The 27,457-nt window shown below is 50.7% G+C and overlaps 1 long non-coding RNA gene across 1 annotated transcript; it reads right to left on the reverse strand.

Annotated features, from left to right (window-relative positions):
* On the reverse strand, positions 1-24,611 carry LOC138120119 (uncharacterized). Its single transcript, XR_011155743.1, has 3 exons — positions 24,474-24,611; positions 7,122-7,217; positions 1-212 (listed from the first exon to the last, which is right to left on the reverse strand). It is a non-coding gene; the product is annotated as an uncharacterized lncRNA (long non-coding RNA).
* Between the last annotated feature and the right edge of the window lie 2,846 nt (positions 24,612-27,457).

Raw genomic sequence — 27,457 nt, forward strand, 5'->3', positions numbered from 1 at the left:
AGGGGAGGGGAAATGTGGTCAGGGGAGTGAAGGAAGAGAGCTGCTTGCCCGTGACATTGTCAGCTTCGGACAGTGATGGAAGATTAGTCCTCAGGAATATAAATCACCTTCAGCCAGAGCTCCTGGAATGCACTGCTTCCCGTGACTGCTGAAGAGGCACTGTCAGCTGATCCTCACCTCTCAAGATCAGGATGACGACTGGGGGAACAAGGCTGAAAAGAGGGGTTAATTAAACAAAGAGGCAAACAGGCAAGAGACTTGAGGAATTGATTAGACAATGAAAGTAAATGACTTGGCAAAACAACCCCGGTATCACATCCAAGAGATGCAGCGCTGCTCTAGTGATTGATATTCTCACTGGATGTTCCTGCAGCAACAGAGAGTGCTGGGACATTTACTGGGGTAAATGAAATCACAACCCAGACACCTCCTTTTCTACTCAGTGCAAGGAGAAAAAGCTGCTAGGGACCTCTTCACCCCCAAGTCAAAGCATCACCAAGGTCTTAGGAAAATGATCACTTTGCCAAAATAAGGCTCAGAAAAACACATTCATCAAGCTTACGTGGCATTCGCAGTTTGCTTGCTTGGAGGAATGGTACATCAACATTGACACAGGTGACCAGAACCAGAAACCCACTACCCTTCCTCGTTTCTGCTCTACAGCTAGACTCCGTATTTTCCACTCTCCCATGCAGATCTATTTCTGTTTGTTTGGGAAGTCACATGGCCAGGGGAAGGCCCAGAGCCTTGGGAAAAAACACATGTCCAACATCGTCCATGCCCATGTTACTCATCCAAACGTTATTCAGTGTTTTTTTGTAAGGTATCGGTAAAGGAAAGAGACTTCAGCCCGGTTTCAAGTCTTGAATCACTGTGTTCATGAGGTCAAAACTACAGCTGGCATAAATTCACTTCCAGCACCATCAATCGCGGCATCGGAGCGCTGAAATATTCCGGCCGGCCGAGCAGCGACGGTGCAGACTGCCCTGCATTTTTAACCTTGATTATACATAATTGTTAATCACTGACCCATTCTCCGGCCGCCCTGGTTGCTAAGCGACCCATTTTTCTCCAGATACTTTTTAGAGCTGGTTAAGAAATGGCCAAAAGTCAACAGAGTGAGGATTGAAACTATTGAGGACAGATCTTGTCGGAAGGGAGGGAGATTCACTCACACCTCTATGCAGCAGGGTGTAATAAAACACTCAGTAATAACACCTTGGGACCTCTGAAAGCCCCTCAGAGCAGCCCCAAGGCTCACACACCTCCCAGGGAAACCCAGGCTCCTAATGGGAATGTAATTACCCTCCCTGGCAGAAGGGCAGGGACTTCCAGAGACCAATGATTAAAAATAATCAGGTAGAGTTAATCAGGTGCAGGTAGAAATTGCCCAGCCCACGTTTCTGCAGCCATGACACCCCCGAGCCCCCCCCGCCAGCTCCCAACTGTGCCCAAATTCCTTCTGCTGCTCCCTTCAACAGCCTGGGGCTCTTGTGCCCACCAGGATCCTTTGGATTTGCAGGAAGGGACCTCAGAACTCCGGGACTTTTACCCTTCTGGCAAACTGAGCAGGACGTAGGGCAACAGCCACAGTCCTCCCTGTGCCATCTACCTCTGGTTTTCCCCTCTTCTTTTCCTTTCTTTGGAAAACATTCTAAGAAAGGGCAACACCTTCAGTGTTATGTAATTCTCAGGGCAATCTCGTCCTGCTGCTCCACTCCTGTATCACCCTCTTGTGAACAGCCACTGCGGTGGGTCGTGATTAGCTATAGAAACACCATTTTTGTCCTGTAGAAACCAGTGGCTAAAATGCTATGGATTCACGCAGAAGCAAGACTGAGCAACCACATGAATTGTTAAGAAGGAACTGAAAAAAAAATTCACGATTTGCAAGGAACAGGAAAATGCCAAGATTCTGCTTTTTCTGCCTTTTTTCCTTTTAAATACAACCTCGTGGTGTGGGTTATGGGCACAACTGGAGCTACTGGTGTAACCAGTGTAAATCAGACCTTTGAGATCAGGTTCCCAAAGCAGCTGAGCATTTCAGTAGGAGGCTGTGGCCATGTGCCAGAGTGGGAACTCCAGTAGCTGAACATGTTCTTGTTTGCATGAACTGTTATCAGTTCAACACATTGATGCAAACATGCCTTTTTTGAGGTTTTGGGTTTTTTTTAAGTTTTCCTTTAAACTGTCAAGAAAACTTAAGCACAGCCTAACACGTCCAAGGCCAGGCTGGATGGGGCTTGGAGCAACCTGGGATGGTGGAAGCTGTTCCTGCCCAAGGCAGCAGGGTGGAACCAGATGATTGTTAAGATCCCTCCCAACCCAAACAACTCTGTGATTCTCTGATTCTGTAAAGTACTGGGGTACATACACCCAGACAGCAAAGGCCTCCAGCTTGTGCATCTTTTCCTGTCACAAATCATCTTCTCGCCAAAAGCAGCCCAGGCTACACCACCAATGTTTCCTGAGTACCAGACATGGCTTAAAGCACAGTTTTGTAAAGATGGGAAGAAAGATTTGGACAACAGGATGATAGCCAGGGACAATGAGCAAACAGAATGCAGAGAGGTATAAGGATCAAGAGGCTGCTATGAAATTATTAGCTTGGAAAATAAATGACTAAGCATGAAGAAGTCACCCAAAACCAGAGGGGCCCATAAGTAATCTGACCACTTGTGTTTGGATATTTTTTGATAGTGTGTTATAAAGGAGTGAAAACCTTAGCCCCGCTTGCCTTCGCTGCTGCTGCTGCTCCTGGGGCCGTGTGGGCTTATGGCACTTGGTGGGAATAAAACCAGAGCTGTGCAGCACAAAACTCTGTCACTGCCCTGTCAGTCACTGCAGGCAACACGATCCCATCACCTCCAGGTGACCCCAGGAAGTTAAGCATGGTTTCATGAAAAAATCCTGGAGCTTGCTGATGGCAATCTGCCCTCCAGACAGGCCTTGCGCAACCCCAAGCCAAGGCATCGCCCAGCAGGACTGGGAACCCGAGACAAACACCCCAGCACAGGAGCCAGACACAAAACCAGGGGCTTCGGGAAGGCTGCTGGGATTAAACAGCGGCGTTTCCACCGATTCTGCAGAGGAAGGGCTGGAGACAACCCAGAGCAGGAAGCTCTGCCAAGCAAAACTGCTGGGAGTGAGAGTGCTCCCTGCTCACTCCTGCAAGCAAAGCTTCCAGGAAAAGAAAACAAACCCCTTTTGGACCGAGAAGCGCCTGGAGTACAAAACCTGCATTTGGCTCTCTCCTCTGCCTTCCCCAACACTCCCAATGATGAGTGGGGAGAGCAGGACAACGCAATGTGTCTGCACACAGACAGACAGACAGACGCTGCTGCATCGTGAGGGAGACAGCAGAAGTCCTTTTGTCTCGGGGATGCACACGGGACAGAAAGGGCAGCGCTGGCACAGCCACTCCTGTGCTGAAGCCCTTCTCCTGAACAGGCCTCCCGTTCCCAAAGATCCATTAATCCACCACCCTTCAGCTCTAAAATTCATACAAATGATTTTATTCATAATTAATTAAGGTCTCTAAATGTGGAAATTAAATTACCATTTACAGTGCAGAAGGAGATAGCTCAGGAAAACCCGGATGGCAGCAACAGCTCTGCACGGATCAGGAGGACACGGGGCATGGGGGCTCTCTGGCAGGCATGTTGAGGAATCATACAGTGAAATCTGTGTTAGCTCAAAACACAGATTTCAGCATCTCTAAAAGGCTGCTCAGGCCCAGTCACAAGAGACCTTTATGCCTTGGGTACCAAACTAACCCCAAAACTCAGGTGCCCTCAGCTCTGCTACCAATAACCCCAAGGACTCTTGCATTAGGAGCACGTTTTCAGGACAGCAAAAACCCCAGGGTTCCTTTTGTCACTTGGCTCCTCTGCTGGCAAACAAGCTGTTGGGAGAACAAAGGAGCCGCTCCTCGTCACGTCACGTGCGTCCGACCTCACCTTTCCACTCGGATCGGGCTGCCAGGGAAGAGAGAGCATACAGGAAAACAGATGGCCCTGCGCCGAACACGAGGCAGAATTCACTCGGGGCCGGGGAGGGAACGGGATGAGCAAACTCAACACCACCACTGAACTCAGCCATGGCAGGGCCCTGCCGGGACAATCCACAGCCACCGACGTTTTGCTCCCTAACTCACAAGGGAGAGACTGTGAAAAGTGGTTTGGCTTCTCGTTTCAATGGCAAAGGAGCATCTGAATTGGTGGTAGGGATGATTCCATGGTAGTTTCACAGGCAACTCCTCCCCATCCCTGATAGCCCAGGGATGCACTCAGTATCAGAATGCAATCCAAGAGTGGGGATCTTTTCCCCTTACACTCAGCTCCTGGCTTGCCCACTTGCCAAGGGATTTTCAGGGTGAGAAGATGGTCTCTACACAGTTACTCAAAGTGACCGGAAAACAGATGTGGTCCCACACATTCCCATGCTCAGCAGGGCAGGCAGACTGCATAAAGGGTAATGGCCATGTTGAAAGTCAGCAAAGAAGAAAAGGTTCATGTATGTGACCTTTCTGGTTCTGAGCAGCCAAAAATAATGGAACACCAAGTACAGGGAAGTTTCAGGGTTAGATTCCCCCCCCCCAAAAACCCTTAGTGAAGTCAGTGAGGGCTGAGTGGGTGCTTGTGCCAACAGTTTTCTTTGCAGAGGGAAACGGGGAGCTCCTTGTAGCACCCCACAGGAGCCTTTCGGGATCAGTCCTCACTTGGCAAGGCAAACCCACCACGCCAAGGAACAGCACAGGCATGTCTGGTGCTGGAAAAGCAGGCTCTGGAGAGATTGGGAATGTGGATAGCAGGAACAAGAAGAACTGCTCCGTCTGGTCCCTCCTCCTCAGGCGCCCATGGCCACGAACCCGCTATCTGTGTGACTCCAGCCACCTGGTGAGTCCCTTCTGCCACTGACACACAAAGGATGTGGGATTCCGTGAGGGGTCCACACCTCCCAGGCTGGTGTGATTCATGCCTTCAGCTCCACAGGAGCCCAGGTCAGTTCCTGAGGGGTGGCTGCTCCATGAACACAGTCAGAGGTGAGCACTTCCCAAGTGCCTGCAGGCACACACACACAGATAAAACAGAGCATCAAAAGAAAAGCAACTCCTGTGCAACAGGCAGGCAAAACCCACGGCTTGTTCCCGGCGATATACCCAGTAGACAGAATGCAAACACAGTTCCATTCTCCCTTCCAGTTCAGGCTATTCCAGCTGCTGATGGTTTCAGCCCCACAGAGGCCAAGACTTTGCAAGTCTATCCAAGTTCTGTATTTACACACCACGAGTGTAAGAGTTCAGCAGATGCCCCAAGTGCAGTTGGTATTTCAGTGCCATACCCAAGGGAGATCATCTCTCGCATCTGTACCTCCAAGCTCCAGCAAGCTCAGTGATCACAGTGGAGCTGAACAAAACTCTTGGATTTCAGCCGGAATGAACAACACAATTTTATAGATCCAGCTCAAATTGAGTCCAGGGAAGGGCAACTAAGCTGGTGAAGGGTCCAGAGAGTAAGTCTGAGGAAGAGAGGTTGAGGGAGCTGGGAAAGGGGCTCAGCCTGGAGCAAAGGAGGCTCAGGGGGAACCTTGTGGCTCTGCACAAGTCCCTGACAGGAGGGGGCAGCCAGGGGGGGGTCAGGCTCTGCTCCCAGGGAACAGGGACAGGAGGAGAGGGAACAGCCTCAGGCTGGGCCAGGGGAGGCTCAGGTTGGACAGCAGCAGGAATTTCTCCATGGAAAGGGTGCTCAGGTATTGGCAGGGGCTGCCCAGGGAGGTTTGGAGTGCCCATCCCTGGAGGTGTCCAAGGAAAGCCTGAACGTGGTACTCAGTGCTCTGGGCTGGGGACAAGGTGGGATCGGGCACAGCTTGGATTTGATGATCCTTAAGTCCTGTCCAACAGAAACTATTCCGTGATTCAGAGATGCCAGCATCGAGACAGGACAAAGTAAGGAGACATGGGTGAGAAGCGAGCTGAGGTGCATCTCACAACTCGCACTGCACAGAAACATCCCTCCTACACTGAGAGCAGCCAAAGGCCCCTCCAAAGGCAGCTCTGTTATGATTTGCAGGCAGACCTCTTCTCAAACACCTCAAGAGCTGTAGCCGTGTCCCAGGCACCGAGGAGAAAGATGTTTCTAGAAAGGAGATACTTCCACACTCCCTTCGCCAGCACAGCTCTTTTCTGCAAAACACTGTTTTGTGAAGCCTGGTTTAAATAGACTCCACTCCTGCAAAACACGTCCTCGCCTCCCGTTCCCAACACACAAACCTAACGGGACTGCTTCCAAACCCATGGGTGTGCCACGCCATCCCAGGCCTGCCCTGGCACCCCATAAGCCTTTGGGTGGTGTGAGCAGGGAGCACCGTGCCCAGCTCCTGGATTTTGTCTGCACATTTGCTGCTTCACTTAATACCAGATAATCCCAACCACGTGGGCACCGTGGTGCTCAGAGCCCCCCAAGCTCCCTGCTCAGTCTGAACACTGCCATGCTCATTCCTGTGCCCAGCACTGGGTCAGGCTTTCCCCAAGGAAAAGCCACCCATGTTCTGACTCAGACAGCCCAGACCCTAGGCACTTCCCAGCAGCACCAACACAAACTCTGGAGCACGGCAGGCAGGAAAACAGCAATTTCCTCATCAGAACAACTTCCATTCACAGCAGGACCCAAAACAGCAGAAACACCTTATGCAAACCACCCGAACCAAAGTGAGGGCACCTCACACATCATAAATACCATTCCTGAGCTGGGCATCAAGGGCTTTGCTTCCTAATGAGCCTTTTCAAACCACAGCAGACAATGACCACAAAACAATTACAAAGAATAATATTGGAAAATGCCTATTAGGAAGAGTACATGAAAAAAGCTTCAAAGGAGAAAAAACCTTCGACAAAGACACTCCTCATTTTTACCCAGCTACAGACAGTACCGATTTAAGGGAAAGCATTTGGCTGAAAAACATAGAATCATAGAATAGAATTTGTTTTAATTATGTAACTGACTTCCCACACAAACAAATCCCAGCTATGGAAAACGCTTTTAAAATGGCACGAGTTGAGCCAAAGACAGGAATATGCCACAGTAATTAATGTTTCCTTGCAATCTCTACAAGGTACTCACCATTTGGTTTTGCCCAGGGGAAATAAACACTGCTGCAAAGTGACATGAAACACTGCTCCAGAGTAAAATCTGTCTCTGTCCCGTCCTGATTCCTCCCTGGAAAAATCCACATGTGCACGTGAGCTGAGAGAAGTGGGTGAGCTCCTGAAGGCAATTCCCAGACTGGGCACCCCCTCTCCATCCCTGGCTCCCTGTGGGAGCACTGCCAGGGCACCCAGCAAGGCTGGCACGGGACCAGTGGCCAGTCCAGCCCCTGTCACCTGTCACAGAGGTTCCTGGGGTTGCTTTGGGACACCTGGCAGAGCTTTGCTGCCCCTTCCCACCAGGACCAGCAGCCAAGCCAGCAGCCACTCGTGGTGTGGCAACCAGGACCTAAAGGGGCAGAAATCACTGTCACCCCCACTTCAGGAAACTGTCTTCAAGCATAAAAACTTTTAATTTCAGCTCCATTTCTACCCAGCTGAAGCATCCCAAGCTGCCTGGGGTTATCAGCATAAACATCAAACGTGTGGAGCCACATTAGGCACGTCAGCAGCTGCCCCAGTCCCAGCAATGCCAGACTAAATTGCTAACCCAGCAATGATCACCAGGATCCCAGGGAATTGCATGCACAGGAAAAAAGAAAAAAGAGATAGATATATAGATAGTTACAGAAGAAAGCGCACCAAGCAATTAAAAAGAAAAGAAGAATAAAAAATTTCTTCACATCAGAGGCAAAATCATCATCCAGGCTATTCCACCCCATTAATTTTTTAGCAGTGCTACCCATTCAAGGCAAATTTCAGACAGAGAATTTGTACTTCAAGTCTTCTGAACCAAACCTTCTTCCAGAAAAAGGAGAAGTGACCTGATAGCAATCCATTTGCAGTGAGGAAAAAAGGGATTCCCTCTCGCACACAGCAAAGTCAGCAGCCAAACTCCCCAATTACTGCAGGCTGGTTTCAGCAATACAGCTAATTTGAAAGGGACTCAGAAGACAAGGCTTAAAACAAGCCAGTAAAGTCAAACACTTTTGCAGTGAAGGGTTCAGAGGGAGTGGGTTTTTGGGAGCTTGGACGTATTTATTTATTCATGTTTTTCCTCCCCAGTTTGTGACACTTATATCAAAAGCTCAATCTAAAGCCCAAAGGGGAAAATGCCAGTTTATTGTATTTTTATATACTGTTTAAATGGCAGGAGGAGATTTTGGACCCTCTCGCAGGCAGCAGCCCCAGAGCCAGGCTGCTTTCCCAGGGAAGAAGCCAAAATCTTCTCCTGTCAGTGGGATGCTCACGCAAGCCCTCCTTGCTTTTGTTAGGGGTTAGTCCTATCTCCTTGCCTGTGGAGAAGGAATTTAACAGTGAGAAGGACAACTTTCTCTGTAGCCCAGCAAAGGTTTGACATGAAACACAGCCCAAATTCCCCCAGCACCTAAACCATCTCCAATGGGAACTCCCACAGCCAAGGAAGGGAGATCAACAGCAATTCCATAAAGCCACAAGAGGTGCAAAGCAGAGCAACAACCTCCCATCAAAGACCTGTCCCGCTATTTCAGCTCAAGCTCTTTTTGTAAAGAAAAAGGGAAAAAAAGCAAACTTCTGCTTAAAATATATTTTGGAGGTTACATAAGGGACGTTTAAAAAACCAAAACCCTGTTAATTCTTTGTTAAAAGGAGACATCCTGAACGAAGGCCTTAGGAAGAAATAAAAATAAACTCCTGCCACAATTGCACAACATTGACTCAAGACCCCTCTGCTGAATGCACACAAGGAGTCTTCAGGCAGGGCTTCCCCTGCACTTCCGAGTGTTCAACTCCTCTGCTCTTAACACTGCATCAAATAAATAAATCAAATTGAATGTTGTACGCATGAGTAACTCCTGACTTCAAATATTTATGAAAGACTATTCTCACTGCCCCCGATGCGGGTCATCCACAGCGCCAAGGCATCCAGATCCACAGCAGCAAGGGCCAGTGAGGATGAGCATCAGGAACGCTCTTTGCCACCTGGATCACTCAGAGCAACAGGTGGGTCTCAGCCACCAAGAAGAAAAGGAGGGTCCCCACAGTCACAGGGTCAGACAGCAAAGCCAAACAGCCAAACACGAGGGGTGGGGGTCCTGGGGGACATCGGGAAGAGCACTGGCAGCAGGTCAGGGAGTGATCCTCCCCTCCGCTCAGCCCAGGATGACAATCCTGTGCCCTGTGCTCTGGAATGGCCCTGCTGGAGCACGGAGGTGGCATCAGGTCACCCACAGTGGTCCCTTCCAGCCTGACCCACCCTGGATTCTGTGATTCGGGGAAGGGGTTGGTTTGACTGCAGGTTTCTAAGGGAAATCTGCTCCCAGACGTTACCCTGCACTGAAGCATCCACACAAGTTAGACCAGCACAATTAAAACAAGCCAGAACAATCCTATTACAGCTAGGCTGGCTAGTTTCTAACACAGACAAGCTTAAATACATACTTAATTAGCTATTTTAAGAAAGCTCAGTAGTCTCTTTCTAGGACTAGCTTTCCAGAACTCAAGGGATCACCAGCAGCAATTCTAAAAGACAAGGAAAAAAATCCAAACCCATTTCCTTCTGTAGCAGAAGCCCCCTGGAGACCACAGACACAGGGACACACTGATCCCCCTCACCAGCCCTGGGGCTGTGCAAACCCACATCGCAGGCTGCCTTGAGGCCCCTGTGCCCTGGCTGGGGCCAAATGCCACACTGGGAGCAGCAGCCACATTCCTGAGACCAGGAGAAATCTCACTCACTGTGGCAGGTAACGAAAGTTCCAGGGCAAACAGCTGACTCCTTATTCCCATTATCCAGTGTGACTGGGAGCTCACAGCCCCTGGCAGGGTCACTGCAGATGAACCACAGGGCGCAGCATCCTGTGATACTCACAACTTCCCAGTTAGACTTGGATTTATTTTCTTTATCAGTGTTTTCTTTATGAGGCAGACACTATTGTACGTGAAACGCTTAAGCATGCCGGGCCTTCGGGTCACGGGCTGGCCACCACTTTACCACAAATAAATACTGAGGGGTGTGCTGGGTTATAGTCACCTCAAAATAAAAAACACTACAACAGCTAAAGACACCACTTGAACCAGAATAGCAGCATGTTTACTTTAGGCCTCTGGAGTGGGAGCAGGTATTGCAACCCAAGTACAGAGAGGGCAGAGTAAGTGGCAGCAGCACTCTGATAATGAGAAAGGGAGATGAAAACAGACCCAAACAGAACAAACCTTCAGCAGATCTGAAAGGAGAAACCCAGGGTCCAACAATCACAGTGACATCACTGTGATTTGAGCTATGTGGATGGAGAGATCATTAGCAGTGTTTAAATTCCCTTAAACACTATTTCTGCAAGTGATATCTTATTCTGTAAAAAGAATTTACACAAAACAACTCTACTTTGGCACACTTTCAGGCCCTGAATTTTAGAACGTTCTAAAGTTAAATGAGAATGGGAAATTTTAATCTCAGCTAGCAGAAACAGTATTTCAAACAGAGAAAACATTGGCACAGGTTAGCAAAAGACAAATTGATTGAATCTCCTTCAAAAGCTTAGAAGGGTAGGAATTATCTTCTTCCACTGAGCTTACAGAGATAATTTTAAAGGAAAGCATCCACGGAGGAGTGACACTGCCATACCCAACTGGAAAAGACAAGATTTAAGGCTAGATTGAGTTTTGTTGGCAAGCCACAGGAGCTCCATCGCTATCAGCTGTCCTACACACTCAGGCCAAGCCAGGACGTGTTTTATGGCACCACACAGAGCAACCTCGGCTCCGAGCTTGCATTAGGAACAGCGCGTCCCATGGAGGCACTAAAGCCCAGGGATTCATCCAAACCTTCCCTCTCAATCTGCCACCAAGTCAAACCAGCAACAATTACCATCCTGGTCTTGAAATATGCAATGGCACATGCAAGAAACATGCTCCACTTGATCTGAGAGGCAGATCAGAGCCCAGCACTTCTTAATTTCTTCACAAAGACAGAAACCTTTAATGCCACAAAAACGAGGCCATTCCAGCAGCATTTGGCTGTCTGCACTTGGTGAAAGACAAGGAAAAGGTTACCAGTTCTCTTCAACAGGTACCTAAAGAGTGGGAAGGAAGGGCACACACACCTTCCGCAGGGAAGCGGAAAACACCACACACACACAATTGCCTCTCCCTTATTGCTGGCAGCTTCCCATTCAGCAGCACTACAGAGCAAAAGGAAAGCCCAAAGCATCCCACACACAGAAGAAAAGCTGGTCTTCCACAGGGATAAAGAAGGAGGTGCAGTTTGAAGTACAGGAGGTGCCCCTGAAGTACAAACAGATTCAGACACTTTCTCCTACCGAGATGAAGTGTTGCACATGCAATTCCTCCCACCACCTCCAGCATTACGGTGCTGGGAAAGGAAGAAAGGAAGGAAGGAACGAAGGAAGGAAGGAAGGAAGGATGTGCTGAGAGAATATTGTACATTCACATCAGGCACTTTGATGAGGTGAACAGCTTTGTGTCTGTCCCCTGTATTAAAGAGGTGATTAAGTGCATAGACATGCTAGAAATGAATTTTTTAAAAGTGGGGGATTTGGGCTTTTAGTTTGTTTTGGTTTTTGGTTTGTTTTTTTTTTTTTAATTTGACACAGAATCATTCCCTTGGGACAACTTGTTCTTTCTATCCACATTAAGGGGAAATCCAGAATTGCCAGCTCAAGCTGAGTGAAGACAATTCTAACTCCTTGACTCCCCAAGTGCCTCTGTATTTTTGTAATCACCTATCACAGAACATCCTGAGCTGGAAGAACCCCACAAGGACCATCCAGTCCAGCCCCTGGCCCTGCACAGACACCCCAACAATCCTACTCTGGGCATCCCTGGAGCTCTGGCAGCCTCGGGGCCGTTCCCGTTCCCTGGGGAGCCTGGTCAGTGCCCCAGCACCCTCTGGGGGAAGAACCTTTCCCTGATATCCAACATAAACCCCTCCAGACACAGTTCCAACCATTCCCTCGGGGAAGTGTGCTGGTAATTAAACGATCCCTTCTCACAAAGCCCAGTGCTGGCCTAGAACCAGAACAAGCCAAGCACAGGCTTGTCCATTTTTGGCACAGCCCTCCAGAGGAAGCAGTTTCACCACTGAAGTACAACTGACAGCCCAGATCAAGAAAATAATTTAGTGCCACGGAGAGACATGCTCAGCTTGGCAGATCAGCACCCCAACACTGGTGCTGGGAAAGCTCTGTGCAGACCCCAGGCAGGGCAACACCCCTGGGTAACTCTCAGAAATGCCTGATGACTCTCACCGCTTCCTTGGAAAACTTTCAAAAGTACAAAAAATATAGGAATTCCCACCTTCTGTTTGGGAGAAGGGTTAGATTCCTTTTAGGACAGCCTTAAGAGACTTCTGTCCACCACGGACATTATGTTGACTTGTCATCGGTGCCACTGTTTTCTCCTCATTCTAACCCAGGTTTCCCCTCAGCAGGTACCCTCCTTGCCAGCTCTGCACAAACAGGGTCAAGAACACCTATGTCTTCCCAAGGTCCCCACCCAGCAGCCACCCAGGTTTTCAGCTGAGTGCTGACAAACCCCTTCACATGAGGATTCCCCTCAAGTGGGGCACAGAAACCCAGCAGGAGACTTCCCCACACCTAAAAGATTATTGGTGGCCCAACGGGATAAACAGGTCCCTGTCTGCCTGTGCTGGAGCAGATGAGCCACGAGGCAAGAAATCCACACATTCCTTCTGTCAACAAGGATTTGGGATGATCTGAGAGAGGATCCCCAGCCCAAGCTGCTCACATTATCCCGAGGCTCACTCCCACCACACATGAGCTCTTCCCTCTCCTGCCCATCCAAACAGGGAATCAGTTACCTCCCTGTGCCTGAGACTCCGTTGTTCACTGATTCCAGAGACCTGCAGCATCTGCAGCAGGCAGATCTCCCGAGGCATTTCACGTCCTGCCATTCCCAGTTCCCCATGATTCCCATTAGGGTGCCCCTGCTTCCTCCGCAGGGTTTCAGCTGCCGTGGATCCTAAGGGCTCTCAGCAAAACTCTGCTTCCACTGCTGCTGCCAACCCTTACCGCATGCCAGAGCTCCAGTCCTTCTGGAAAAACATTCTTTCCTCTTTCTTGTCTACCCATATCCCTTGTTTTCTTGTCCCCCACCCCAGGATAAAGCAAACAGGTCAGGCAAGAGCCAGGCTCAAGGATGTCCTTCCACGCTTTCAGCACAAGGAACAACCTGAAGCATAATTTCTCTTCAAGAAAATTTAGGTTCTCTGCAGATAAATTATGGATTTGCTCCTACAGCTACACCAAGTCGAGAGCTTGGTTTCAAGCACAGGGTTCAATCCCCTTGGCTGCTGCCTCTCCTGCTCCCAGTGCAGGGCAAAAGGAGGCAATGGGGAAAGCACTGACAAAAAACCAAAACAGCTTGGTACATGCTGCACTGGAACAGAACAATCCAAGGCAGCGAGAGGGTACCTGTTACCCCAGCAAGCCCTGCTTTCATGTCTGAGCTCTGCAGGAACAGAGGGCCAGATCAAGAAACCAAACTAGAGGGGCCAGGGCCAGAAACAGCCCCTGAAGCTCAGCAAGGAGGGAGCAAGTGTGCCAAGGAAGTGTGCAAACTCACCTGGCCGGAGTTCCAGGTGTCCAGCAGGAGGAAGGGCACCCGCCTTCCTTCCAGCAGCAGTCCTGACACACCTGCCCTACCCAGACCTGCACAGAACCAGGGGACACAGGAGAAGCCCCCCAGCAGCCACATCCATCTGCCCCAGGAGCTCCCTGGGACTGGGCCACCAGTTTAGTTCTGTGAACCAGTCAGTGAAGCCAGAGAGCCTGGGGGGCAGATGGAGGGCAGATAAAGCCCACCTGGAGCAGGGGCTAAAGCAAGGAGATGACTCCCTGCCACAAAAATGCAGACAGCTTATCTATCACACCGCGGGGGGGGGGTCCCTTCTGAGGGATGTTTTTCTTCTTTTTCCAGGAAGAGAAAGGAGGGGGGAGTGGTTTTGGCACTCTTAGTTAAAAAATACAGAGCAGACCTACTCTCTGTTGGCTGAACCTACAAGCACTCCTCCCACTCCCCCCTCCAGCTGTCTCCTCACTGTCCCCCTGCTGCTTTCACCCCTGGACAAGGCCAGAGGGGGAGGACACCAGTGAAGATTCTGACCTCAGTGGGGAGAAAAGGCAAGGAAAAGGGATGGCATGTGGGATCCGTCAGTTAAGTCAAGCATTTGACTTCACAACTGCAATCAAGCGCTGCACAGGTACATTTTTCACCCTGATTTGATTCAAGGGTGCCCATACTCACAGGTTTTGTTTTACAACGTCTGCTGTCTTAAAAACAGAGCCCAGCTCTGCTTCTGAGAGCTTTGGGGGAACTTCTTTCCCTCTCTATGGGAGAACTATTTAGTGTCTTTGCTGGTGACAAGGACAGTGGGACTGGTGCACCCTCAGCACGTTTGCTGATGACTCTGAGCTCTGGTGGAGTCACACACCAGAGGGAAGGGATGGAGCATCCAGAGGGACCTGGATGGGCTGGAAAGGTGGCACTGGGTGATCCTTAAGGTCCCTTCCCACCCAAACCCTTCCCTGTGTCCACAGCCGCAGAGGCAGCCCGTGTTCCCCGGAGGCGGCCCGGGCAGGCTGCAGCGGGTACGGCAGCCCGCGAGCCCCGAGTGCCCCGTCCCACCCCGCAGCGACTGCGGAGGGCCGGGAGCGGCGGCGCTGCCGGGCCAGAGCCCTTCACCTCAGGCACACACACACATCAAAGAAATAAATCAAACCAAACCAAAGCCACCCCCTACCCACACCGTGGACTCGGCCATAAGCTGAACTGCTGGTCAGCACCTTCCCAGCCTTTCCTTGAGCCCTCACAAGCCTCACACAACACACCCCTGACAGATACGATGGTGGCACTGCCAATTAGCAAGTTCATATTATCCGCAGAGAAACGCATGCAGCCCTCACAAAACCTGGTGCAGACTGTCAGAAACCAAGTGAAAGGCTTCCTCTGGGGAAAAAGAAATCTACTAGATACAAATAGGCTGCAAAATCCCCCCCAATGCACATTACTGGAAGCTGGGGGAGCGTTTTGGAGAAGTGTCAGCAGCACCTCCCCTGGGTCTATCCTCATGCCTAGGACAGAATGGTCTGGCACTATTTAGTACCTTCATGAGTACAGAAATACAGATGTATTTCATAGTGGAAGAAAAATCACTGTGATGTGAGAATGCCTTCATGGCAAGAGGAGGCTGCACAAAGAGCTGCCTTATTCATCCAGGTTGAGTTCACCCCAAGTCCTGCCCCAGTAGGTACCTCCAAACACCTACAAGTGTCCAAAGGAAAACTGTCCTTTCATTCTCCCAACCTTCTGAAGCCTTCCTGTGATGCAAATCAGAGCATTCCCCCGAAATCACATGCTGCCAACAAACACTTTCCACGTGTAGAAGAGAAGGAGGAATTCCACACCAATTCCAAGCTGAAAGCTAAACAGCTTTAATGTGGGAAACAAGGACAAGAACTGTGCACTGCCAACAAATAATTGCCCGAAGTAAAACAAGGCACTCAGCCCCTCTCACACAACCCTTTCAGAGAGGACACAGGCACATCAGGAGGGTTCCAGTGCAATAATTACAATTAATCCATTACTTAATCTCCTAATCACCTCTGGGCAAACACCATTCTCAGACATTTGTAAACCACAGAATCATCTGGGTTGGAAAAGCCCTTCCAGACCATGGAGTCCAACCTGTGTCTGATCCCCACCTTGTCACCAGCCCAGAGCACTGAGTGCCACATCCAGGCCTTCCTACCTTCATGGACAGTCCATTCCGATGTCTAATCACCCTTTCTGTAAAGAAATTCCTGCTGATGCCCAACCTGAACCTCCCTAAATGACACATTCCTTTTCAAACCATCCTACTCATGAAAATTTCACCAAGAAAAGTTGGAAAATGCCCAGGTAACACCAGTTACTTCATTTAAAGCGCCAAGAAAAGCAGATTCTCAGCCAAGACCCAGAAGCTCCCCACACTGGGGGTCCCACCCTCCTGTCCACCTCCTTGGGCTGTGGTTCAAATGGTTCATGGTCCACGAGCTGCTCCAGTAACTGGATATGCAGAACCCCCAGCAACTCCCTCTTACTCAGCATACTCCACCTAACACACACAGATTTAAACAGTCAGGGAATGAGTTTAACCACCCCGTGGGACACAGTAACTCCGTGTTACCAACACGGTCTGAGAGCGGACAAGGGTAAGAATAGAAATTCTGGCAGTTTTTGCGACACTTCAGTTCCGTGTCTCGCATGGCAGGTTTATGAAAGACCTCAAACACCGACTTTTTCTGTGCTTTATTACCAGAGGAAAGCAAATATTCCAGCATGGGAGCCCTGAAGCTAAAATTAAACCCCTGTAATTTGGGTTCAGCAGAAGTTGGTACAATTCAGATCCCAGCCACAATGAGAGGTCTCCAACATTATCAACTGCCAACAATTGCTACTGGCCAGGCACACAAACCAGCTTTGTTCTGCACTGGAAGCCACAAATGCAAGCAGCAGTAATTGCTACCAAAGGCAAAACACACAAAAAGCCCAGCCAGGCCGCGCAAAATAACTCTCCAAAGAGGAATACAGGAATGGACACACAACTCTCGCTATCTCCACTCACAGATTTAAAAAACCAAGAGTAAAATCCAATACTGTGTAACCAGCAAAGGAGGGGGCTATCAAGGAAAAAGGATCCTAAAAAGACACTTGTTAACGATGAGGAGTTGAATGCACATTTAATAGAACATCCTGTTCATTACTGATGGAATTTCATTAGCAGCTTAAGGGAAAGCGACACAGGGAAGAGACAAAACGCAATCAATTTCTCCTGGAATTGCACACATTGCCACACTGAGCCCCAGCAAGCTCATCCCAACCCATATGAAAACCCAAATCAATTAATACTAATTGCTCACCTTATTCTCACAGAGGGATCTTCGCACTTCAGCAAGCCTCAATAAAAAAGCAAAGCCAAAAGGGGATTTGTACAAAAGCAACTCACTTGTCTGGTGTTTTCATATTCACTTAGCTATGCATTTCATTATGCTGGCAGGTGCTTCTGTCAGCTCCAGTGTCCTTCCTCACAACCACCCCTGAGCAAAGGGGTAGCACGAGGCCAGCCCGTTGTTAGAAGTCACAGAACAAACAAAGTTTTATGAGTCATGGGAGAAATCCCAAAGCCACTGACTTCACTGGCAGATCTGCCAAGGTGCCAGTGTGACTTGTCCAGGAGATGTGTTTTACTAGAAACAAGCCAGGATTTATGTTCACAGGGATGGTTGGGATCTCTGGAGATCACCCAGCCCAACCTCCCTGCCAAGTCAGGGTCACCTGGAGCAGGTGACACAGAACCCTCCAGGCAGGTTTGGGATGTCCCCAGAAAGGGAGACTCCACACCCTCCCTGGGCAGCTGTTCCAGGGCTCTGCCCCCCTCATGGAACAAAGCTCTTCCTCACGTCGAGGTGGAACTTGTGTTTCAGTTCACAGCCATCACTCACAGCTCCCCATCTCCCGGATCAGACACTAAACCCTCTGGACCAAAACCCACTGCCACCTCCTGAAAGCCTGATGGGACCAGAACATGAGATTAAGTGGAAAAGTTAACTGCAGTCAGCTCTCTCTGTGGGGTTTTTTTTTTCCTTCCTTGCTTCTGCAGATTTAAAAGGGCCTCTGCAGCTGCATCACACCTGCCCAGGCATCAGGGGAGGTTCGTGGAGAGGGAACAAGCTACACATGGAGGCCTCCTGCAAGCCCTGCAGGTAGGAATGCAGAAATGCAGGTAGGGCATGAATTTAGGCTTTCATCGAAGTTCCAAACAGCACAGAAACTCCCCAGGAACTCGCTGGGTGGTCAGGAAGTGGGACTCTCAAGGTTTCAGACACGCTTTCCATAAGCAAACTGAGCTGAGGGGCTGGTGCAGCCAAACAGAGCCATGCTGGAACACGGGGGAAGAGGCTTTTTGTCCAAGACCTCGCTGGTGACTGAGGGCAGCAATTTCCAGGGAAAATCCCAGCAGAGAGAAGAGCACAGGGATAGAGTGAGAGGGCTGGAGAGGCCATTCCTCCCCAAGCCATGCCAAGGGGCAAAGGCAGGCAAAGATCTGCCTTAGAAGAGGCAAAGTGTGATGGGCTGGGGTAGGGGATAATTTGAAACAACAAAACCTGCCTGCTGCTACAGCAATGGATGGGTCCCACAGACAAGCAGGAACTGGGTCCAAGCAGGAATTGCTCTGGCTTGCTGAGACCTGGGTGTCTGGCTGAGCACTGCTTCTAAGGGAAGCTGGAAAGCCACAGAGAGGGCTGAAGCCTTGACAAATCCACCAGGTTACTGTAAAACACAGAAAACTAAATAAAAATATTTAAAAAGTGGAGGTGGGGAATCAAAACCCCCAAAAGCCAAGCGAAACTGTCCTAATGCCACTGGCTTTCTGCACACTTCCTCCTGCAAATCAGACAGACAAGACACAGGCAGTCAGGATATCCATGTTCTTGCAGAGTCGTGCTCGTGCAGCAGGAAAAATCGTGGGCAAAGAACTCTGCCACAGCTTTCTGGCACGAGGTTTCACATCTCTAGATAGAAGATGTTCTGAGTGAGAGATGAGAGATGTTTTCCAGCTGTGGTTTAACTGGAGCCCAGAGACATTCAGCTGCTCTATAGAGGTAGTTCCTAAGAGCACTTTTTGACAACAAAGGCAGAGGAAACTCCCGACATCTGAGAGTGCTTTTATCGGCCAGTCTGAGCGCTGACTGAGGCAGGATGAGACGGGTCACACATCAGGGAAAAAGATTTCTTTCTTTAGGTGCTTGGTTTGGGATGAGCCCACAGCAGCAGGATTGGGGTACCAAGGACTTGGCTCCTGGCTCCCCAACCCCTCACCCCAGCAGCGCCAAAGGCAGGCAGTCCTGCCCTGCAGCAAAGTGCACAGTTAGGCAAAGCAAACGAGTTGTCAATAAACCCTTGAGCATTCAATGAGATGCTGCTAATGGGGAGGCAAGTGCACACTGTCAGAATCCCTGCCACGAGTGCAACAGTCCTCAAGTTGTGCTTGATGTTTCTGTGATGAAGCTATTTTCAGTTGGTTTGAATCTTCTTCAGGAAAGGCAGTCTTGGAATAGGAAAAAAAAAAAAAGAAGTCACGACTGTTCTGAGCTGAGATGCACAAACTTAATCAGTCCAGGTGTTTAAATTATTTATCCATGAGGAGGAAAACGGCATTAGTCTTAGGCACAGCGCATATGAAGGGGAAAAACAGACACAAAGACATGCCAAATACTGTGATGCAGCAGAGAATCCTCTCACGAACAAGGTAACTGGCCAGAGGTATCCCAAGTGTTTGTTACTGCAGCCTGGGCTGCAAAGCTCAAAACACAGATTTGCTGCTACCAGAAGAAAGGTTTCCCGACTGTGAGGTGAAATGATTGTTTTCAGCAAGCACAAAGCCCTAGTCCTAAGGTGGTACTTTCCCTAGTTGGAAAGGCCAGAACTTTATTTAAAACTGGTTTTTTCCAAACCCAAACCCAGTGTCTGGGGTAAAACACAGCACTTCAGGAACTGTTCTGCCCCAAGGGAGTGCCACATCCAGTGCTCTGGACCAGCCCAGCCCTCCTCCTTCTGACACACAGAAAACAGCCTCTCCTTTCCTCTCTGATCTGAGCCTTCACCTCCTCTCTCTCACCTCCCAAAGCCAAGGGTCTGCCCAAGCTGCAGCAAGACTTTCCAGTTGGAAGGTACACAACATATCCTGCTCCAGCCCACTGCAGCCTGGCTCTCATGGGAACAAGCTCCAAACCAAAAACCCTTCCCAGTCCGTGCCATATCACAAAGCTTGGGCTGAGCGCAGAGAATTAAAAATCTCCACCTTTCCTTAAAGCAACTCAAGGAGAAGTTCAAGGTACTTCAGCTCACTTCCAGTCACTGCCAGCTGCTGTTTCAATCATTTTGTTTCCCTAATCTGGGCAGCACACCAAAGATCACAAGGCTTGGGTTTAAGTTTCATTTCAAAAACATCTCGTAGGAGAAGAATCATTCCTCCATTTTATTAAGCAAAGGCTGCTGACAGGGCTGCTGCAGGCGGCAGCATCAATGGGACACTATATACATGGTAAATATGTAAAGAGGAAAACATTGAGCTACTAATAAAAATAGAGAGGAAGACCCCTGAGACACTCTCTGTAATTTCTTTTTACACAAGCCAACACTTAAAAGTCTCCTGGCTGAGTTTCCCCAAGAAACCTACAAAGCACTTTACAGCATCATTGCTCAAACCAATACAAGCACCCAGCAGGTCCATTTCTAGGGGAATGTTATGTTTGTTACTGACAAAACACCTCACTGAACAAGGAGACACCGACAAGGAAGTGACACCCACTGCTTTGAAAGTAACACAGGCTCTAATTGACTTAGAGTGGGAAAGTGACTTCTTGTTATGCCCAAGGTCCTTGAAATTACTGCTCAGATAAGTGTCCGTGAGACACTGCAAGAAGAACATGGTTTCACAAGGAGCAGCAGCCAAAGGGGAGGGGAAAGAGAAGGAAAGGAAAAAAATTATAACAGATCTGCCTTCGGCACCATGGTCTGCCCAACTGCCCCCAGGTCCAGGGGGTCCTGAGCCCCACTGCTTCTTATTTCCAGCCTTCATTTGATGTTTTCAGCTGACACCAGCCTTTTTACACTGCTTTCCCAGATTGTACTTTTGTCATTAGTTCTGGTCAGAGACAAGATCACAGAGCCACAGAATGTGCTGGGCTGGAAGGGCCCCACAGGGATCATCCAGTCCCACCTCTGGCCCTGCACAGACACCCCAACAATCCCACCCTGGGCATCCCTGGCAGCACTGTCCAAACGCTCCTGGAGCTGTGGCAGCCTGGGGGCCGTGCCCGTTCCCTGGGGAGCCTGGGCAGTGCCCAGCACCCTCTGCGGGAAGAACCCTTCCCTGATACCCAACCTAAACCTGTCCTGACTCAGCTCCAGCCATTCCCTGGGTCCTGTCCCTGTCACAGAGAGCAGAGATCGGAGCTGTCCCTCCGGAGGAAGCTGCAGACCCCAATGAGACTCCCCTCAGTCTCCTCTGCTCCAGCTGAACATTCCAGGTGCCCTCAGCCACTCCTCGTGTGGCCCTTCCAGACCCTTCACCATCCTCGTGTCCCTCCTTTGGACACTCTCCAACAGCTTGAGACCTTTCTTATGTTGTGGTGTCCAAAACTACCCCCACTCAGCAGAGCACGTGTCATTCTTCCGTATCTTTTTTGCTTGGGGTTCCTTCTATGGATTGTTTGGGGTTTTTTAATTAAAGTGCTTTTTGCTGTAACTCCAAGCATAATTTCTTTGGGCTGACATTTCCCATTCCTGTTCTGGTGGCAGAGGTACACATCTGAAGAAGATCTGCTTGGTCATTCAAGGCTTTTAAACACGTTCCCAGATAAGCACAGCTGCATTTTCAACAGTAGCTGAAATTACAGAATTTAAGAAAGGAAAATTTGATGTAACGTTTCATGCTTTAGTTAACAGTCTTCCAAGACACAAAGCTGCTCCAGTTGCTCTGGAAACTGTAACTTGGACACAACCATGTAGATACATCAGCCCCCTGGCTATAAATGAAACCACTTTAGCAACACTGCACATTTGTATGACAAACATTTATTAAAGCAAGCATTGCATCCTGATCCTCCTATAGGAAGGGCACATCCCATGGTCCTCCACAACAGTGCACAGCTCTGTTTTCCTTTGAGCCGTAAGGGACACGGCTGGAGAGCCAGGGGAGGCTGTGGATCTACCACTGAAATAAGAACTCCCCCAGGTAAGAGAGAGAGGGGGAACACCGGTGGTGTTTGAGCAATACATCATGGATCCAAAGCAGGGCTGTGCCTATCACACCCCAGCACAGCTGGGAGCAAACACCAGTACCAAAAGGAGCACTTGGAAGACAAAGGGACACAGTGGCCTGGCTGGGATTTGGTGCACACACTCCTGGCCCAGGAGAAGGCAGTGGGAAGCCAGGAAGAGAGCAAGAACAGCCACTGGGAGAAGGAAACCGGGAGCGGGGGGACACTCAAACACCGAGCCGGAGGAATGAGTGAGGGGTGTTTGCGGAGGAGGAGTGGACACAGCACCACAGCAGATGCCAGACACGTGGGCCTTTTAAAAACGGGGAAATATTCCATACACAAACGACGGCCTGAGTGCTGGTTGCTGTGGAAACCATAACTTTGAATTCAGTGGCTAAAACCCAGCACTGCTATTTATACCATGCTCCTCACTACAGCATGAGAACTTCGCCTCGAAAGCAGAGCTCTGGTACTCACAAACATGGTTTCCCCCCCATTGTACACACTGATCCCCTCAAACCAGGCAGCACAAGGTTTTTCCACTGCTCCTGGCCACTGAAGGACTACACAGCACGATCACCTCCGACAGGCAAAAAAACCCCCACCACTGCCTTTCCTCTTCCAAGCAAGACCAGGTGAATCCCTGGACGGACATCGGGCAGGAGTCATTGGATTCTGTGTCAGTCAAGAGCAACCAGAGACACCAAAAAGGCCATTTCAAACAGCAGTTTATCTTGTCTTCCTCAAGGCAAATTCCAGGCAGCATCACCTGAGATTACGCAGGGCCAGAGCCCAAAGTCAGTTATCATTAGAGATGACAAGCATTTGTGCAAGGACTCCGGAAGATTGCCTTTAATATCCCGGAAAGCATAACTGGGTCATTAATGCAAGAACAACAACAACAACAACAACAGAAAGGCTGCAGAATAAACCATTTTGGGGAGAATCCCTGTAACAACACACATTTTCAAGCTGCTCTGCTGTTGGAGAAGGAAATGGCTTTTTCCTCCATGGGAATCATGATTCTGGGGCAGCAAGTGCTCCCTCCTGCAGCCGAAGTGGGAACGGGAGTGATCTGCCTGCAACCAAAACTGAGGTGAGCCAAGTACATCACATTCCTTTTCCACCTCCACCATTCCAGGGCCTGGAAGGGAAGAAACAGCCCCATTCATTCCCCACCCACTCCTCAATCCTGTTTTCCCCCCAAGCAGGATGAAGGTGCAAGTGTAGCACAGCCAATAATTATCCCAGGGTGATTATCCCATTACAAGACACTTCCCAGCACCTGGACATGTATCAGTCCCCAAATCAGTGTAGAAGAGCAAAGAAGGCAAAAGCTGAGACAGAACCACACTTGCCAAGGTCACTCACACCTTCAGAATCCCACGGGACTGTCCCATCCATGGGGCTCCCCGGGAAGCAGCAAGGACAGCAGTTCCATGCAGTCCAACAGCAAGACTCTGCCCGCCCAAGGCAGGGTTTACCGGGGAAAGGGCAGCCAAGGATTGTGCAGGGACAGGAGCCGAGACGCAGCAGACAAGCTCCAGGAGCTGCCAAGCAAGGAAGAGTGGCAGGAAGTTGCTCTCTGCGGGATTGGGCCCTTAAAGCACAGGTGAAGGAGGTCTCGTCTGCCCTTGCTCAATAATTTACATCACAGCACTGAAGTGTCATTGAAAACGACAGGAGCATTTTAATAATACAGGAAGGGGAAAGGTGCTCTCATCACAGACACCCGACTAATCACTCCATAGATCTCAGCTTCCCCTAATTTAGCCCAATACGTTTTTCAATCAGAATTTCAAAATTATTAGCAAGTCCCGAGTGCTACCTACTCCCTAGCCCCGGTCGCTTTCCACTAGCCCAGTCCTCCGGCTGCCCCGAAGAAGTGGGAATGAAGGACCATTCATGAAGAACCACACGTCAGTTTCTCCCAGCGCTTCCCAATCCAACGTGGTAGCGCTGGAAATACGCACTCGTTCCTGCAATTCCATTAGGACCGCGTTTGTGCCAGCGCTTCCCGCGGATCCCCGGCCCGCGAGCATCCTTCGGGAGCCCGCAACTCCTGCCAGGGCAGCGCTTCCCGTGGATCCTCGGCCCGCGAGCATCCCACGGGAGCCGTAACTCCGGGCTGCGCCTGCCTCCAGTGACCCTGCGGCCAGGGCGGACACCTCACCTGCCCCGCACCGCTCACCTGTGCGCGCCCCCAGTGCCCCGCGCCGCTCGCCCGCGGCATCCCCCGGCGGGGCAGCCACCGGCCGGCGCCGACCGCGGGGGTCCCGGCGGGCCCCGCAGCCCCAGCGGCGGCCGGCGGTGCCATTTCCAGCGCAGCCCCGGAGGCTGCGGCAGGGCCGGCTCGGGACGCGCCGCACGCCCCCCGCGCCCTGCCCGCGCCCGCCGTGCGGAGCGGGGCGGCGGCGGAGCGGAGAGGGGGTGCCCGCGATGCCCCGGCGCGGGGCGCTCCGGCGTGCGCGGGGATGCGGAGACGCGACCGGACGCGCACTCACCTGCACGGCGCCGGGGTCGCCGCCACCGCGGCTGGGGGGCGGTGGAAGGCGGTCGGTGATGGGTGGCGGGCGGGCGGGCGGTGCTGGGTGGTGGCCGGTGGGTGGCCGCGGGCCGGTCGCTGGCCGGGGGTCGCCGCCCGCCCCGGGAGCCGCTCCCGGTGCCCGCCGGGCGCCCGCGGCTCAACGCGCGCCGCCGCCGATAGGCGCCGCTGCCACATTGATCCCTCCGCTCGCCGCGGCGGGCGCCGCTTATTGGCCGCGGCGCGCGTCAATCCGGGCCGGGCCAGCCAATGGGCGGCGGCGGCGGCGGGCGGCGGGGCCTTTGGAGTCGGGGAGCCCCGTGCGTGACAATGGGCGCGCGCGGCCGCGCGCGGGAGGGGCGGGGCCGCCGCGCCGGCCAACGCGGGGGGCGCGGGAGCGGGGCGCGCGCCGGGGCTCGGCCAATCGCGGCGCGGTGCGCGCGGCGGGCGCGCGGGGCTGCGAAGCCTCGGCCGCCCCTCAGGGACCCTCAGGGGCCCTCACGGCTCCTCACGGCTCCAGACCCCCGGCCCCGCCGGCCCCGCATGGCTCTCCACTCCCCCCGCTGCCCCCGCGATGTCCCACGCTGTTACCAAAACCTCCGAAATCGTCGGGATGAATAAAACCCTCTAACACCGTCTTTTTAGCGCCAGCGAGTCAGGCGTTGCTTTATTGTTGGCCAGGGAGTGAGTGTGTGTGGCTGGCAAAACTCCAGCCTCCACGCCGACACGGATACAGAACTTTTTCACCTATTCATACGTTTCATCAAATAATGGCATTTCTAAATTACATAGCTCTCTTTCATTAATTAGTATTCTACCCTACTGGTTATTGATTTCTCACTTCATGCTAATTAGTCCATATTTTTAGTCTTTTTTAGTGTCTGTTTCCTCCAGCAGGGCCTTTCCAACACATCTACTGAGTCTTTTTTAGTCTCTTCTTTATCTTCTGCTTTCTGCAAAATGTCCTTGTGGTCCATAAATTCTGTGTTCCAGATGTCCAACCTCACCAATCCATCTTCCTCTCCCTGGCTTTGTTCATCGGAGCACATCAGAGTTAGTTTATCAAAAGTTAAAGTTTCAGTCATTTTTCCCAGCCGTGTTCCCACAAAAGTAGCTTATGACAACTTTGCTGAGATTAATCTAAGAATAACACACGATAATTAATATACATATTGGTTATGATAAATTAAAACAATTAATTTAAAAGTTAATTAAAGCCATTAACTAAAATGATAAAACTCTGTCATTTCTGACAATGCAGTGGGGAACTGCTTGAGGCACCCTCTCCTGCCTGGCTCCCAACCCCTCCAAAGCCCCTAGGACCTGTGCTGAGCTTTCCCTGTCTCTGCCTCTGTCCCAAAATGTGGAATATGCAAAAGTTCCCTTAAACAGAATGTTCTGTGATGTTTGATTGTTCAACACTTTCAAGCCTAATCAGCAAAAAGGGAGATTTACTCCCAGAAACAGAGAGCAGCCAACAAGCTCTAGGTGATATCCAGGTGTTAGAAAAACAAATTACTTGCTAGGATTTAGGACTGGACATGTTTCCGTGATGTCAGAACTAAGGGAGGTGAACAAAGCTTGGGAAGAAGGATGTGCCTCTGATAGCGGACACCAGGAATGCAGGATTTACGGGCCACAAGGACATTTGGCAGAACCCCCAAGATAAGGAAGAAACTAATAAAAGTAACTGTGCTGAATGAGCTCCCACTGGGGTAAAGGGAATTTGGGGAGGGCAGACCATGACCACCAGCTCCAAAACCCCACTGACCCAAAAGAAGAGGAACACCGAACGTGGGAAGGAGCAGAAGCAAGAGAATCATTAACCAGGAGATGATAGAACACTAATTAATGAGAGAACTGTGTAACTCGTAGCCAGTGAACATGAATGCCTTTGTTTGCATCATGCACAGCCCCCCCTCGGCGGGACATGGGTCAGCCCACAGAGAGCACCCGGACACTGCAAGCACTTGGATCTTGTTAAGCCATGACTCAACTCCAGCCTGGAGAAGCACATTTTATAATGCACCAATAAATAAACACGAGCTGTGTCTGAACTGACAATGTTTTTTCAGCACAAAAAACTGGCATCACCTCCCCAACACCTTTCAAAGTCAGAGTGGGGAAATCCAAACCAACCCAATGTGTATCTAATAAAGAATATTTATTTTCTAGCACTGTGTATTTGTTCTGCTTTTAAAAATCAAATACAAAATCGCAGATATCATTAATCACATGTTGCTTGCAAATCAAGTCCAAATATTAAATTTAGTCAGTTGTCTTCATCAAGCCATTGACTAATTAATGGCAAGTTTTAAATGGCATTATCACACCAAGCACTTCAGGCAGAGCATTTAATCAGCAAGATTAAACACAGGTCCTTTCCTGACTTTGATTTCAGGTGTGCCAGGGCCTCACCACCCTCACAGCCAGGAATTCCCTCCCAACAGCCCATCCATCCCTGCCCTCTGGCACTGGGAAGCCATTCCCTGTGTCCTGTCCCTCCAGCCCTTGTCCCCAGTCCCTCTCCAGCTCTCCTGGAACCCCTTTAGGCCCTGGAAGGGGCTGTAAGGGCTCCCCAGAGCCTTCTCCTCTCCAGGCTGAGCAATCCCAGCTCTCCCAACCTGGCTCCAGAGCAGAGGGGCTCCAGCCCTGGGAGGGTGTCACACCAGCAGTGGGAAGAGGGGCCAAAGGCTGAAGCCCCTGCAGGCACCGCTCTTCTGTGCCCTGGTGCCCACCAGACGAGTGCAGGAGAGCCGTGAGTCCCCCAGTGCTGCCCCCCTGCCCCACTCCAGCCCCGCATGTGCCGGACACGGCTCCCACGATCCGGCACATGTGGGCAGGCAGCCACAGCCCAGCAGACCTGCAGCTTATGCCAGCTAATATGGGCATATTTTTAACTAGTCCCACCTAGTTTGCTGCTTTTCCAGAGCCTCAGCAGATAATGGGTGAGACTCATTAGTC

The sequence above is a fragment of the Aphelocoma coerulescens genome, chromosome 1, assembly GCF_041296385.1.
Source record: "Aphelocoma coerulescens isolate FSJ_1873_10779 chromosome 1, UR_Acoe_1.0, whole genome shotgun sequence".
Lineage (NCBI taxonomy): Eukaryota > Metazoa > Chordata > Aves > Passeriformes > Corvidae > Aphelocoma > Aphelocoma coerulescens.